Source organism: Equus caballus, chromosome 18 (genome assembly GCF_041296265.1).
Source record: "Equus caballus isolate H_3958 breed thoroughbred chromosome 18, TB-T2T, whole genome shotgun sequence".
Taxonomy (NCBI): Eukaryota; Metazoa; Chordata; class Mammalia; order Perissodactyla; family Equidae; genus Equus; species Equus caballus.
This window is the reverse complement of record NC_091701.1, coordinates 25,207,067-25,222,620: the sequence shown is the minus strand read 5'-3', so window position 1 is coordinate 25,222,620 and position 15,554 is coordinate 25,207,067. Positions and strand designations below refer to the sequence as shown.

General features: G+C 34.8%; 1 protein-coding gene across 3 annotated transcripts in view; it reads left to right on the top strand.

Moving 5' to 3' along the window:
• Positions 1-15,554, top strand: part of LRP1B (LDL receptor related protein 1B) — a 1,824,397-nt gene that overhangs the window by 862,408 nt on the left and 946,435 nt on the right. The window lies entirely within an intron of this gene.

Genomic DNA, 15,554 nt, shown 5'->3' with positions numbered 1-15,554 from the left:
TGTATCTGAAGGAATGATTTTTCTGACATTGGTATATCAGTCCAGATTCTGTGGAGGAAAGAAAAAAATCTCACTATTTGAATCAGGAAGTGCTTTAGCACAGAATACTCTCAAAATTGTTGGAAGAGATAAAGGAGAGAATTCTAGACTGTGCCTTTGGAAATGATATCCAGAATAACACAGAACGTCAGGATCTCTGAAGTCTTTCCTGTAACTATGCTGGGATCAAGAATCTACTACTGTTGCTCCTGCCACTGCCATGGCTGCCTCTGAATACTGGAGATTGGAGATCTACAGCCGAGATCCAGGAATCAGGAAAGCTCATGATGAATCCACTGCCACTCTTGCTGTGCCCACACTACTTCCTGTCACTCAGGAAGCTGAATGATGGACACTGAAACATTACTCCAAGCAGATGTCTTGTTTCCAACAATCATGCCTGCCAATCGAAAAAGTTAAAAGGGGCAGGAAGGTGGCCTCACTCTTACTTCTGCTTCCAAACATCTGAGTGAACGTCAATTAGCATCCAAAACCTCAGCCTCAAGTTTATGTAAAAAGAGTAGTTTTAAGCTTTCCAATCTCTTCAAATGGACGGAAGAGAGAATCAGATTGATAGAGCCAATCCAGAGTATGCAGGACAATTTCTTGGTGTTTTTTATCTAGGAATAGTTAATATCAATTCTTTCTTAGTAGAAATTCTTTTTTCTGCTTTACCCTAGTTACTTTAGTTACTTATGGATGCAGTAAAACCAGTATAGGAACCGGTTATTACTGTGTTTTGTTCTTTGCCTTTGGGAATTAAAAAAATCTTTTTCCTGCTGCAAGTGGCTCCCTGGTGTGTGTGAATAGTTCACCTCCTCACATTATTTTTATTCACATTATGGCACAGTGTGCTTTCCACAATTTCATATCTTTCCTTGGAATCATCAGTTTACTTAAAGAAAAGACTCCCATATTTTCTCCGAGGTACACCATTAGGCCCAGTCTATTGTCTGTCTCCTCTCAAGTGATTTCAGGAACTCTTCAAGTATTTCATCTTCCTTCATGGACGTCAGAAAAAGGGTCATGTCTGGCAGGAAGAAAGATGACATCATTGAATTCTACTGACATACACATACAGGTTGTGAAAATAAATGATCTTTTTGTTGTTTGTCTTTTGTTATCTCAAAGAGAGATATTTAGTTGTCTCTGAAGTTCTGAACAGGAACTACTTTCAGTTAAATTTTTTAAAAATATATTTAAAAATGAAATAAAGCTTTCCTTTTAACTTTTTCTGTGTATCAGATGTAAGCTTTACTCTGTCTTAGAGCTTTGAGGATTTTATTTGTAAGAAGAATATAACTGAGTAAATTAAAACTACAGTGGGTATCTCCACCAAAATTTTGAACTTAAAGGAGTGCATTATGATTGTGATTACTCACACAAAATGCCATTGGGAATTACAAGAGGTACTTAGATAATTTGTGCAAAAAGATGTTTGTTTCTAAACTACAGATAGTTGAGGCAAAATGCTTCTAATGTGTGAATTATGCAAATAATCATCTCAATGTTCCATCTCATTTTATATATTTACCCTGAACTTTTGTTTTTGGACTCTCAATTAATATCGCCCATCCTATGTCCATGGGATGATATTCACACAAAATTACCTGGAGAATGAAGGTAATTATTTTAATAAACTCAAGCTCAATAATCTACATTTTCCAACTTTTTCTCGATGAATTATGCAAGTAATCATTTTTGTGGTTCATATTGAATTTAGCACCTGATTTATTTCTAAGCATGATTACATAAAGTTGAAAAGTATTGAAGGAAGATTCTAGCCAGAAATACAACAAATGTTTAACTTTCTTACAGCTTTTTGTTGGAACTTTCACAAGAAACATTACTTTAAGATTACTAATATTAATATTAATGAAAACCAAAGTTTTAAAAGTATGTATTTTTCAACCTCAAATGGCATCGAAGATGGGTAATGAGCTATTATGTAATATACATGCCTTATATATGCCTCTTTTTTTTTTTAAGATTTTATTTTCCTTTTTCATTACAAAGCCCCCCAGTAAGTAGCTGTATATTTTTAGTTGTGGGTCCTTCTAGTTGCGGCATGTAGGACACCACCCCAGCATGGCCCAACAAGCGGTACCATGTCAGCACTCAGGATGCCAACCGGCAAAACCCTGGGCATCCGAAGCAGAGTGCGTGAACTCAACCACTAGGCCACAGGCTAGCCCCAACACCTCTTAAATTCTTATAAATATAAATTGTTTCAGAACTTACTATTAGCAATTTTTTTTATTGTGTATGGCTCTTAACATGAGTTAAATATTCTATAGTTCTGAATGCTATGAACTGAATGTTTGTGTAGCCCCCGAATTCATATGTTGACGCCCTAATCCCCAGTGTGACAGTATTTGGAGAAAGGTCTTTGACAGGTACTTAGGTTTAGGTGGGGTCCTGAGAATGGAGCCCCCATGATGGGATTGATGCCTTTATAAAAAGAGTAGGGGCCTAGGGCTCTCTCTTTCTTCTCCGTGAAAATACAGAAAGAAGGTGGCTGTCTGAATCACACACGGAATCTGCTCGCGCCTTGATCTTGGAGTTCTCAGCCTCCAGAACTCTGGAAAGTAAATGTTTATTGTTTAAGATATCCAGTCTATAGTATTTTGTTATAGCAGTCCAAACTAAAACATTCTCTTTTCTTATATTTACTATTTTTATATTTATTTCCTATATATTTACTATGTATAAATATAAAAATTACATAGTCAACATATAAAAACATAAATATAGTACATATATTTATTACATATATATTTTTATATTTCTTTTTTATATTATTCTAAAAATATACATAGTATAAAAATATAAGCACATTTATTTCCTAGTGTAATCCATCTGAAGTGCAATGGGGCAAATTCCCAGAAAAATAGTGCTCTGACTCCATTTGTACAGGTCTTAGTCTACCTTTAGGACGAAATATCTGAGGTGGAGGACTGTAAACATGTCACTGCAGGTCTTGACTAAATCTGGATTTCTCCTGTGTTTTTCCTCAATTCAGAGATGCCCCAATTCCTTTCGGGATGCTTTAGTACAACTCCTAGAAATAATCCCCACCCCTACCAAAAGAAATTGAACTAATCATTTGGTGATTGATTTTGACTGTTGGACTTGACTCTTAAAAAAAAAAACAGTCCAAAAGCATTTATTAATTTTTATTATGTGTATGTCTCCAAAGAACTCATGCCATTTCATTACCATTATGTAATTAATCCTAACAGCAGAGCAACTTTAATATCTAAAATGTTGCCAGTAGTGATCATAGCTAAGGAAGCATCCTATAAATATTTGGTCATTGTGTTTCTCAGTTGCAAATTTGTTTAGCAGACCCAATGTAGCTGATAACACTGGTCTAAATGAACAGAATCAGTCCACTAAAAATACATTAGCACACTCTCTTCTTCGCTTATAGTTATGTTGGAACTGATACCTAAGGGAAACATGTTTTCTATTTGTTGTGCTTCAGAATTTGGGTCTATAAACTGGATATATTAACAGATATGACAAATGTGAATAATAAACAATCAATAATAATATGGTAATCTAATATGTGCAAACAGAAGCAGTCAAGGTAACCAGAAGTCACAGAGACAAACCATGGTCAAGGTGCCAGTAAATTCTTACTCAAAGAATAGGAATAAGAGCTGCAAGGTTACATGACTCAGAGTCATAAAATGATACTTGGTAAGGACAGACAAGAAAGAAGGACTGTAGAGAATCAGGAGCAGTAAGGCTGTAGAAGTCATGATGTGGCAGTTTTAATGCTAAAGTAGATGTGGTGGTATTTTATCCTCAGTACAACATTTTGGCAGAACATTCTTTTCTTTATTATCCGTTCTTCTCTCAGGATCACTAGTTGTCATTATTCTTGTACACTGTTATATGGCACTGTCATCCCTCACACTATTGTTTCTCACCCTGGGTACTCATTCCTGCAAATTGCTGTCTGCCTAATTGTGCTTTCATGAAATTACTTGTCCACATTAAATAATATAGATCCTGCTACTATACATCTTTTCTGGGCAAAGAAGAGTGAGTTGGCAAATTTGAGCTCACAGGTAAAATCAAAGAAAATATTGCAGGTGATTGAAGAGCAAAGGAGCTGTGACTTCCAATGACTTCTACACTGACTGATTTAGAGGTGAGAGCACAGATGTTAGGCAGGAGGTTCTCAAGTAAAAGCTGTTGGGAATAGAACAGGAGTATTAATTTACAGTATTTACTGGGTACTTACCATGGGCTAAACACAGCTCTAGGCTTTGAAAATATAGCAGTGAATTAGACATACAGGATCCTGCTCATATGGGACTTACATTCTACTGTGGGGAGACAGTGAACTAATAAATAACTGATAAGTTTCAATCAGTTATGAATGCTACAAAGAAAATGAAATTAGGTCAATGTGTTTGACTGGTGGGGATGAGTCACTGTGTGTATGTGTGTGGAGAGGTGGTCTTTTAAATATCGACTGGTCAAGAGAGAACTTTCTGAGAAACTGACATTTGAGCAGATACCTGAATGAAGTGAGAGCGCAAGCCATGCACATTTGGATACTCTTTCATTCTAAAGATGGAGTACAAATGTTCTAAGGTAGGAGTTTTCTTTGCAAGTTCAAAAGCAAGTAAAGAGGCCAATGTGACTGGAGTAGAGTGAGGGAGATATGAGGTAAAAGGGAGGGTTAGAAGCCTAGTTAGCCATGTTAAAGACTGAATTTTATGCTAATTGTGGTGGGAAGTCATTGGAGATTTTAAGGAGAGGAGTGATATTTTGGAAAGTCAGACTATAGACTCAAGATTTAGAGTGAAACCTGTTGTTTATTAAAACTGTATGGAAGAAACAATAACATGAATGGAAGTTGGAAGCCCGCTATATTTCATTTCCTGTGTGGCCTTCATGGCAAAATGTTAGAAAGAGAAATATTCTATAAAGTTTTGACTTGAAATTAAGCTAAAGTTCAGCAAACTTAGATGTTTATAAAAATATCACTAATTTACTTTTGCAAACATTTGTGTAGGAGAGTAAATCCCAAGAGGCCTATCAGTTTCTTAAGACTTTTCCTTCCCCGGCAATCAACTATAACGTAGAACTCAGACTCAAAGGAGTACTAGTTTTCCTCTTTGGCATCACGATATAGTTTGTATTTTACAATGATCACCTTAGGTGCTCCGTGAAGATTATAACAGTGGGTCTAGAAGAAAAGAAGAGAGATCAGTTAAGAAGCCATTTCAGCCATCCAGAGGAGAGAAGATAGTATCTTGACCAAGGAAAGTAATAGCAGACGTGGAAAGAAGCACATAGTTTCAGGTGAAGGTCTTAAGATTTGCTGATAGATTTAATATGGGGTGAAGCTGGGAGAGAGAACACAGGCTGAAGGATGAGTCCATTAGGTTATTGGAAAAATAAGAATGTAAAGTTTTGCCTAGTGGGAAAAGACCCCTGTGTGTACACTGTTTTTTGCTGTAGAGAGAGAATAATCCTGGCATCTTTTCTAAGTTCAACCACCATAAAAAATAAGATTGGCTTATAGCTTGGGTTAGATGAAGGAAATGAGAAATAATGGAATAGTGAAGTGGAAGGAGATTCAAAGCTCTATTATCTCCTGTCCTTTCCTCTGAAGAAAAAACATGGGAACATCCAAGAACGATCAAATACCTGACATTGGCCCACCATCCCATGTCAGAAGCACCCTCCTTGTCTTTTTTTCCCATAAAGACCTGCACAGATTGTATGAAGAACTTTGTGACTACTCATATAAAGAACTGACCTTATTGCTCATTTTGACTACATTTCATGTGTTTGAGAAACAGAATCAGAGCCTAGGAAGAGGCTATCTTTCATTAGTTAAGGGAAAAGGGAAGGGCTCTGTAACATGCCACAGATTTTGCTCCTGCTTAAGCGTCTTCCTGATTAAGGGTGTGCCTGCCCATAGTACAGCTGAATTGAACTTCTGTAATACCATTTTAATTATTATACCAAGCAGACAGAGCCTTTATTTGCTCAATTCCGTTTATTTAATATCATGTAGGGATGAAATGAGTACATGCTTATTGATAAAAATTATGGTGACATATAAAATAAATACAATTACATCATCATATCATTCACTGGGCATTTTCAAATGTTCTAGTAAAGAAATTTGCTATAAATCCTAAATGTTAATTTCCCACTTAAACCAAGAGACACATAAATTGAGAAAACAGAATAGTTTCTTTACAATCTTACCCTTTTAAAAATTTCATTTTTACCTGCTCTTGTCTTTATTTATATTAAGAATGCAATAACTCTCTTCAGTGGAGGCAACATCACAGCTTGAAAGAAAATATTTGAGTGGAAATAAAAATGTTACGTTAAAATATTCATAATATGCAATAACAATAGACATAGATAGAAACAATCTCTATTTGAAATGTTTCTGATTTTCTGTGATGTCTTCAAAATTTCTAACATTCTTTGCTCCTTCACCTAAGCTAGAATATAATTGAAATGTATCCCTTTACATATGATTATATATTTAATGTTGACAAAGGAAATATGGTGTGTATATGCCACATTACTTCACCTTTGCTCTGATACTCTTTGAAGCCACCACATCTTTCCTGGAAATTGCACGGTTTTCCTAACTGGTCACCTGCTTTCAGACTTATCCGCTTTCTCCACACAGCAGCCAGAATGGTCTTTTTAAAATGCTGAACAGACGTCTAACTTCCCTGCTTGAAACTGTCCCCAGGGACTTTCCGTTAAACACTACATATTGAACAGAAGTGTTTATATATGCTCTTTTTTGGGAGTCCACTGTAAATACAGTAAAGAAATGTCTTTCATTGTGTTAACCCAAAAAGAAAGAGAGAGGAGACAAAGCATGCGAGATAATTTTGGACAATAAAGAGTAGATGATTAAATGCTAAATGAATTAGGTTTAATATTTCTCTGCTGAGTGCAGATGGGCTGCCAAGATGATCTCAGAAAGTCTCAAAAATTAGAGACTCTGGACACCTCTGAAGGTGCAGGTATTGGATAGGACTAGTAATAGGATTCACTTAGAACCTCTCCTGTGAGTATCTAGGCTGCTAGACTCCCTACCCCAGTCCCCACAGCCAGACAGCTTCCTATCCTCTACTGTAGTGGGATGTTTGATTTCTGAAGTAGTAAAAGGATAAGTGTCTGGACTGAAAAGAGGAAGCCCTAAGATCATGGTTATGGAGCAAGCTAGTACAGATTAGAACAAGTGTATGGCAGATATGTCAAAAGCTAAAGAGAAATTAATAGATTACTGTGTTTTTCCATTTAAGGAGGAGTTTTAGAGTTCTTTTGAAGAGTTATGCAAAAGTAAATTATAATATAAAAAAACCAGAACTCTAAAAAAAGCAGAATTTGTTCTAGGATGGAAGTATAATTATATTAAACTACTTTCTTTGCCTGTCAACAAAAATTTATATAGTCATAATTATATAAACATTGAGTGTTTAACTAAAAATTAATATTGTGGGAGGATGATGGGAGAGAAAGTGTGAATGTATAAGGTATGCGTAGAGGGGTATAAAGAATACTGTGGCTGACCCTGTAGCAGAGTGGTGAAGTGTGTGCACTCTCCTTTGGCAGCCCAGGGTTTGCCAGTTTGGATCCCAAGCATGGACCTATACACTACTCATTAAGCCATGCTATGGTGACATCCCACATACAAAATAAAGGAAGACTGGCACAGATGTTAGCTCAGGGACTATCTTTCTCAAGGCAAAAGAGGAAAGCTGGCAATGGATGTTAGTTCAGGGCCAAGCTCCCTCACCAAAAAAAAAAAAAAAAAGAAGAAGAAAAAGAAAAGAATTAAATCCTAATCTTGTATAGTAGACAATCTTTAAAAACTTTAAGATTGTAGTAGAAACATGTTATACAGAATTATAGAAGTAAATACAATTGAAATAGCTAAAACAATTGGAAGAGAGTAGAGAGAGGTGAAGTGGACACTGCTGTTTTTCACTCTAAGCCTTGATGGGGTGTTTGACTTTTTCAATCATGTACATTTACTGCATAATTAAAAGGTCAATCACATTTAAAACAAAGTAACCCTCTGGTTTTACAATGTAACTATTATAAAATCCATTCTTTTACTGTAATTTACATACCCCTGCCAATCTCTGCTACCTCATCTCTTCTCATTCAGCCATATTTTAGCTATCATATAACTCCTCCCACCACCTATCCTCATTCTGAGAATGTTTCAAAGCTCATTTTGGCTTGGTTGGCCCTGCCCTCAAATCTCCGCAAGGTTAACATCTTGCTATTCTGACCTCAGTTCAGATATGCTCCTTCTCAGGATGCCCTCCCTGACCAGTTGCTCTATATGTGTGTTTTATTTTTCTTTCTTGTTTTACTTTCTTTGTAACACTAATGCTGATTCTGCCATTCTTGGGAAGAGGACTATATAAGTGATCCAGACGTTGATCATTCCTGAATACAGTTGCTTCAGCACAGAACAACACTTTGTTAAAATAGAGCAGAAATTTTCAAGAGACATTATCTATAAATTCCCAAGGGTTCATTTATGAGCATTTATGGAATATCCTCTGTGTTTTAGCATTAAGCTGAGGTACAGGTAACTTAAAGGAACCAAAACAGTTATTGGTATAGACAGCCTAATTCAGATATAAGTCTAAAAATGGCATCCAAGTGATGGGAAGTCAACAAAATCTAACTTCTAAAGCTATAGGAATTTCACCTCTGTATTAGTTATCTATTGCTATCTGTATTAGTTATCTATTGCTGTATAACAAATTACCACAAAATTTAGTGGCTTAAAAAGAGCAAGCATATATTATCTTACACCGTCTGTGGGTCAGAAACTCAGGAGTTGCTTAGCTAGGTGATTGTCATAGGGTTTCTCATGAGGTTGTAATCAAACTGTTAGCCAGGACTGCAGGCATCCAGCAGCTTAACTGGGGCTGGATGATTGCCTTCTAAGCTCATTCTTGTGTCTGTTGGCAGTAGGCCTGGGTTCTGCAGAAGGTTGCTTGAGTATCCTCAAAGCATGGCAGCTGGCTTCTGCCAGAGTGAGTGATCCTAAGAGAGAGGGAGAAAAATGGAAGTTATAATGCCTTTTGTGACTTACCATTGGAAATCACACTCTGTCATTTCTACCACATTCTATTCAGTGTAAGGAAGTAACAAAGAACAGCCTACATTCAAGGTGAGAGGAATTAATTTCTACCTCTTGAAAGGGGGAGTATCAAAACATTTCCGGATGTCATCACTACTGAGTGTCTATCTTATCATTAATTAACTTCTTTATTGTTTTATCTAGTACCATGCTGTTTTCTAGTACATACATATTATAAGTAGTCACAATGACATAAACTAAAGAGTGTCCTTTAGTTCCCTCTGGAAGGCAACTAATATTTGTGAAATATCTACTACATGTCATTGTACAAGATTCTTAATGTTTGTTGTTTGATTTAATCCTCTGACCACTTTGTCAACTGGATATTATATTTATTTAATATAATAACAATGACTTTTATAGGTATCAGTAACTTTCTCTAGAACATAATTTTAAGTAGAGGGTTAGACTGAACTAAATAATCTACAATGTTCATTTGCTTTTGTGTAATCACACTAGTGGTCTTTGATCCAGTTTGGCTGCAGACAGGTTTCATTTAATACACAAAAGACTTTATAATTTTTAAAAATTAGTTTACTATATTTAAAAATTGGGAGACATCAAATGAAGTCTATAAGTTCATATTTTTGGCTTCTTTGAAATAATGAAGCATTTCTGCATCAAGACAATCAGCTAAAATTGAGCCTGCCTTTCCAGGTAGATGTATACGTGCAGGCAATCATCTAGGTTTGTCATAGTCCCTCCTAGCAAGTTTTGTATATTTACGTTATCTTTCTAAACCTTGTAGACATTTAAATTTGCCATCTCTACCTGATTAAAGATCATGCAGTAAATAATTAAAGAAGAAATCAAATACTAAAATTTGTCAATGTATAGTTTTCAAAAAGTTTAAAACATGACTCATACAAATATGTAGTGACTGTGTGTTAAGGAGTCATTTAGCTCATAATGAGAGGACCAGCAGGTTGATAAATCTGGTTCAAAGGAGTATGGAAGAGACTGAAGTATTTGCAATCAATTAAAGAAAAAATACTGATTTAACATAGTAAATTTAGATATAAAACTAGTTAATGTCACATTGGACAATAAAACTTGGGTTATCTTTACTGCCTGATAGAAATAATTTGCATCTCTATTGGACAAAATTATTCACAATTTATCCATATATAAATTAATTCCAAATTCATAGAAACCTGGGATAGTCAATATTAAATTGTAAAGTCTATTGTATGTTATATTTAATATTATAAACTGTAAGGTATAACGAAGGTATAGTCCCCAGGAGAATTAACTAATTCTTGAGGGGGCCTGTTAGACAATGGTCAAGTAGGACATTGAAAAAGAACATGCAAACATTCCTTTTTTGCATTTTTTACCAAGATTTTTACTTTTGTTATCAATAATTTTGTGGCATGGACTACTCTATCAAATAATAGTTGAGCAGGTCTATTATTTTTCTAGAGCTGCTGTAACAAAATACCACAGACTGTGTGGTTCAAACAACAGAAATCAATTTTCTTACAGTTCTGAAGGCTGGAAATCCAAGATCAAGGTACCAACAGGATTGGACTCCTCTGAGGCCTCTCTCCTTGACTCGCAGATGGCCTTTCTTCTGTGTGCAGGTGTCCCTGGGTGTCTCTTTGTATATCCTAATCTACTCATTTTATAAGGACACCAGTAAGATTGGATTAGGGTACACTCTAGTGGCCTGATTTTAATTTACTCATCCCTTTAGTGACTTTATCTTCAAGTATAGTCACATTCTGAGGTACTGGTGGTACCATGCAAAGGGGCAAGATCTACTGGTTGTAAGACAAAAACCAGTCATCAAGAGGCAAGATGGTGGCAGAGAAAGGACATTTTATTAAGTGATAACTTAGCAAATATGAAGTTGGTGGACTAGTGTCCTAAAGAACAATCTTAAACAGGACATAGAATCTTGAATCAATTATATAGGACAGTGGGTTATAAGGGAGGAGGTTAGGACTCTCTGCAGACTGGGAGTAACCACAGCAGATCTTTCAGTTTTTGTTGATGGTGGCTGTCAGCATAAACTCCCTGTCCAGGAGTCCTCACATTCCTAAGGAACTCAAAAGAAGCAACTCATTGTCTTATTGTAGCTGGGAGGTACACACACAAGCAGGGGCCATAAAATCTACAGAGCACATATATCGCCTGGAGGGTGTCTATCCACCTGGGTTAGTTAATCAGAGTTCATTCAAAGTTACAATATAGTTTCTTTCTACAATATTCCTTCCCTTATGTCAACTTTGCGTTGAGCTGGTATCAGTCCTCCCTCTTTGTTGTTCATTTCTCAATCTTGAGGGATATCCTGCTGATGAGGGGCAGAGACTGTTCCATCTCATTGAGCCAGTCTGTTAGTAAGACGATGATGCAGTTGGGCTCGCAAAGTTAGGCCTTTCTTATTTAAGCAAGTAATCAGGTATTCAATAAAAAGCATTTCTAGAGAAACAAAAAGAAAAGCAAGGTTAATTGTTGGAGCAAATTATAGACCTGTTTCTTAACCCAGTGAGCAGCTAGTCAAAATGGTTTCTAGAAGTCAGTGTCAAAGCATCTTCTGCAGTTTGAAATGTCTCTGATGAGGTCATCAGGTGTTCAGGTATCTTTTTGAGTGGTTTCAACACAACAGACATGAATGTCTCTTAAGCTGATATCAAATTGTCCACCTTCAGTTTGCATGGCTTCAGGAAAAAGGTCAGTTTCACTGATTTCAAATGAAAATAATGGAAAATTATTGAAAATATTAGTTTGGCGAATTGTAGCCAGACATTCAGGAGAATAGAAGTATTCAGGACTCAGTCCAGGTTACAGATAGAAAGCAAAAACATCAAAGTTAATTAACAGAACTAGAATCTAATATCCATGAATGTGTGCTATGGTTTCTATTAAAACACAATTTTTCTCTCTAAGATCACCCTCATTTTTATGACAGATAGCCAAATTAAGACTAAGGTTTATGAGGTAAGTCTAGTTTCGATAAACTTGGCCCAATTATTTACGTAAGTATAGGAAGAATAGCAACTAATCATATAGGATCTTTTAAATGTACTTTGCTCTAACCTTTCATAAGGAATCTCAAATTGAACCTTAAAGACCTGTTGATGCCAGGAAAGCCAAGCCAAGCACTTGTCATCAACTCTACCTGCAATACCTACAGATTTGGGTGAATTCCTCTCTTTTTGAGGTCCCCAAAATATCCTGAGGGTCCTTGCACCTGTCAGGAAAGTGACCTTCTTTACTCACCTGGTAAGGTTGAAGGGAACCCTGTAAGTAAGGTATCAGTACAATATTTCCAACTGGTTATTCCATAAATTCAACCTTTTTTCCTCAAAAACTGTCTTATCATATCTGAGTCTGCATATTTCCCTCAACTATGACATTCCAGTCCAGGCTTTGGTAATATAACCGATGTTTCCAATTGTGTCCTTTTATAAGGAGAACAGATTCTTATTGAGCTTATGCAAGTAATTGTATTGCCATGAAAATAATACTCACTCACTAAGAGTTTCCAAATTCTGGAGGGATCAGGTAGAGAGAAAAAAATAAATGTTTCAATTTTATTTACAAAGGTATAATTTTACCAAATTTCTATAAGTTATAGCTTAAGGGAAAGAGAAAAATATTTCCATAAATCTGGAAAAAACAAAACTTCAAAAAATCTACAGTGTCTCACATGAAAAGTCATACAAATTATAATCATCCTCATCAGTTAAATCAGTTCTGTGTAATTATTCTTGATCTTAATCTTCTGTTAGCAGTTTTATGAGGTCATCAGTTTCTCTGTTAGAATTCTGTAATTTCTTACCCAGTTCAATTTCATGACCTGAAAATTTGTCAGAAACCTGTATTCTAGAGTAAGAGTCAGTCCTTTCCATGAATCTCTCTGAAGATGAAATACATCTGTAAAACCATCAGAGTAAAACGACAACTATCTGTGAATGACAAAAGACTCAAAAAGGGTAAACGACAAACTTGGCTATTTCTGTGACATATAACACTTTAAGATAACAATTACAATTATGAATGACAACCAAGACAGATTAGAATGTTAGGAATGTTGTATAATTTTTAAAACATTTATGTCAATAACATTTATCCACATAATATCACCTAAGAAGGTTTATCATCACTTATTTGACAATGCTTCCCCTGTAATTTAACATACCAAAGAAGCCCAATTAATTTAGTATCCTCTTCTTTATAAGAAGAGAGAGAACAAATTTCTTTGACTAGTCCCAGGGGTCCTCTGAAAATTCTCAAAGAAAAATTTTTTTCCTTCAGGTCAAAAGAAAGACTTCACTTAAGATTTGAATTTTGAATGAAGCTTGTCAAAAATATAAAAATATTTTAAAACCCTCAGTCAAATAAGAAACAATTTTCACTGTGAAACAATGTTCAGTTATCCATTCAATCAAAGTCATAAGAGAAACAGTGGGAAAAAAAAAAGAAAACCTTAATAGGATAATAGAGACACCTCAGCCTTTTTGTAACATAGCAAATTATTTTAACAAAGCATAGATTTTTCTGCCTTTTAGATAGGCTTACTCAAAAGGAAAGAAAAACCTTTTATAACCTCTTTATTAAGAGAAGACTAAGAGTCTAAGAAAATTATCCCTTTTATGACAAAGAAAACCAAATTTTAATTTTTGCAACAGCTTACTTTTTATATTAAAATTCATTTACTTGATTAGATTCAATTCAATCTTAGCCCACTTAACCATGCATAAAACTCTTTCTCAGGTTCCTCTTCCACAAACCTTCTCTAACTTTCTTTTTATATTTAGAATTTGTCCCATGCCTTCTTTGTTCTCTCCTATTACTTTTGAACAAATTTATCTTTCTTAACAAAACAAACAAAAATATTTCCATTCTTTATACCTTCTTTACTGAAAACATGAATCTTACTTTCCTTGAATACAAAGATGTTTTCCTTATTAATTTTAGTAGCTTTAATTACATATATTAATTAGAATTTTAACCCTTACAGATCCTAGTGAAAACTAAAAAGTAAGCAATTATGAACTTTTATATTAGCATTCTATATATTTTTCATAATTTCTAGTAACATGCTACTTTGTATTACAATTTTTAATAAAATACAGGACATATTTACTAATAGACCCAAATGTATTTTAGTTTCTCTGTAATAAGAAGCCAAAGGTAGATAAACCAGATTTAGCAATTAATGTCTAGTATTTTATCTTATTTGGAAATGATCTAGATACTCCATGAATTTTTATCATTCAATTTAACCTAGCAAAGCCTTAATGTTTCAAGTTACCAAAGAGATTTTGGAAGCTATTTTAAGTATTCATGTCATAAACTATAATATTTGCTAAAAGTTTATTGATAAACTCTTATCTTACATCTAGACCATTTGTTTGTAACAATCACATTTAGATTACTCAAAAAACTTTGTGACACTAAAGCAATTAGCCATCATCTTAAATTGTTTTAAGTACATACATTGTAACACATAATCATTTTTAAAAAGTTTCCCAAAAAACTTTTACTGTTTTTACATTTATTTAGTTTACCTGTTTCTGATATTTACTTAGATTGCATATAAAGTTTTTGATACATGAGACAAAATCAGTTTTCATTCAAAGCTATTATCTTGCTATCAAACTTGTAACAGGGATAACATGAGCTTATTTGACTAGTAAACCCAAGCTGTATGTCTGAATCATATCCAATGCTGATAACTTTGAGGACATGCCTATTTTAATCAGACCAAGAAACTTAAATAAGCTTTTATTTACCAAAGATTATTTCACATCACATTAACTTGAAAGACATTCAGGTTAGTTTCTATTGCATTTAGAAATAATTTATATATGCACTTATTTTAAGCCAATTGAATAGAGCTCTTAATTTTGGCTATAACATGTGGAGGTAAAATATCACACATATACAACATACATATAGGCCCACATACACATAGACTCCACAGCTGTTATTTTAAAATTACTACTACAAATCAGGTACAGTAATATAAGACTCCCTAGTTATGAATCCAAATTTTGTTTTAAGCCTTTTTGCTAATATTGGTAGAGAAGATACTCAAGGTGCGAGATTTTGGTGAGGGCACTCTTATGGCCATTTTTCTTTCCTTTTTCCTTTTCCTTTTCTTCAGTCCTAGAAGTTAGTGATGGGCTAGATATGACCTGCAGGGTTTGCAAGTTCTTTGAGATAAGGGAAATGAGTGAATTCTGAACTGCTTCTAGATCTGCATTTCCAGTCTTGCAAGGATTTTTTTAAGGATGGTTGCTCTTGATTTCTCAGAATTTGGGTTGTAACTCAAATGACATTATTGGTCGATCTACATCACAAAGGCACAGAGAAATGAGTCACATTTCCT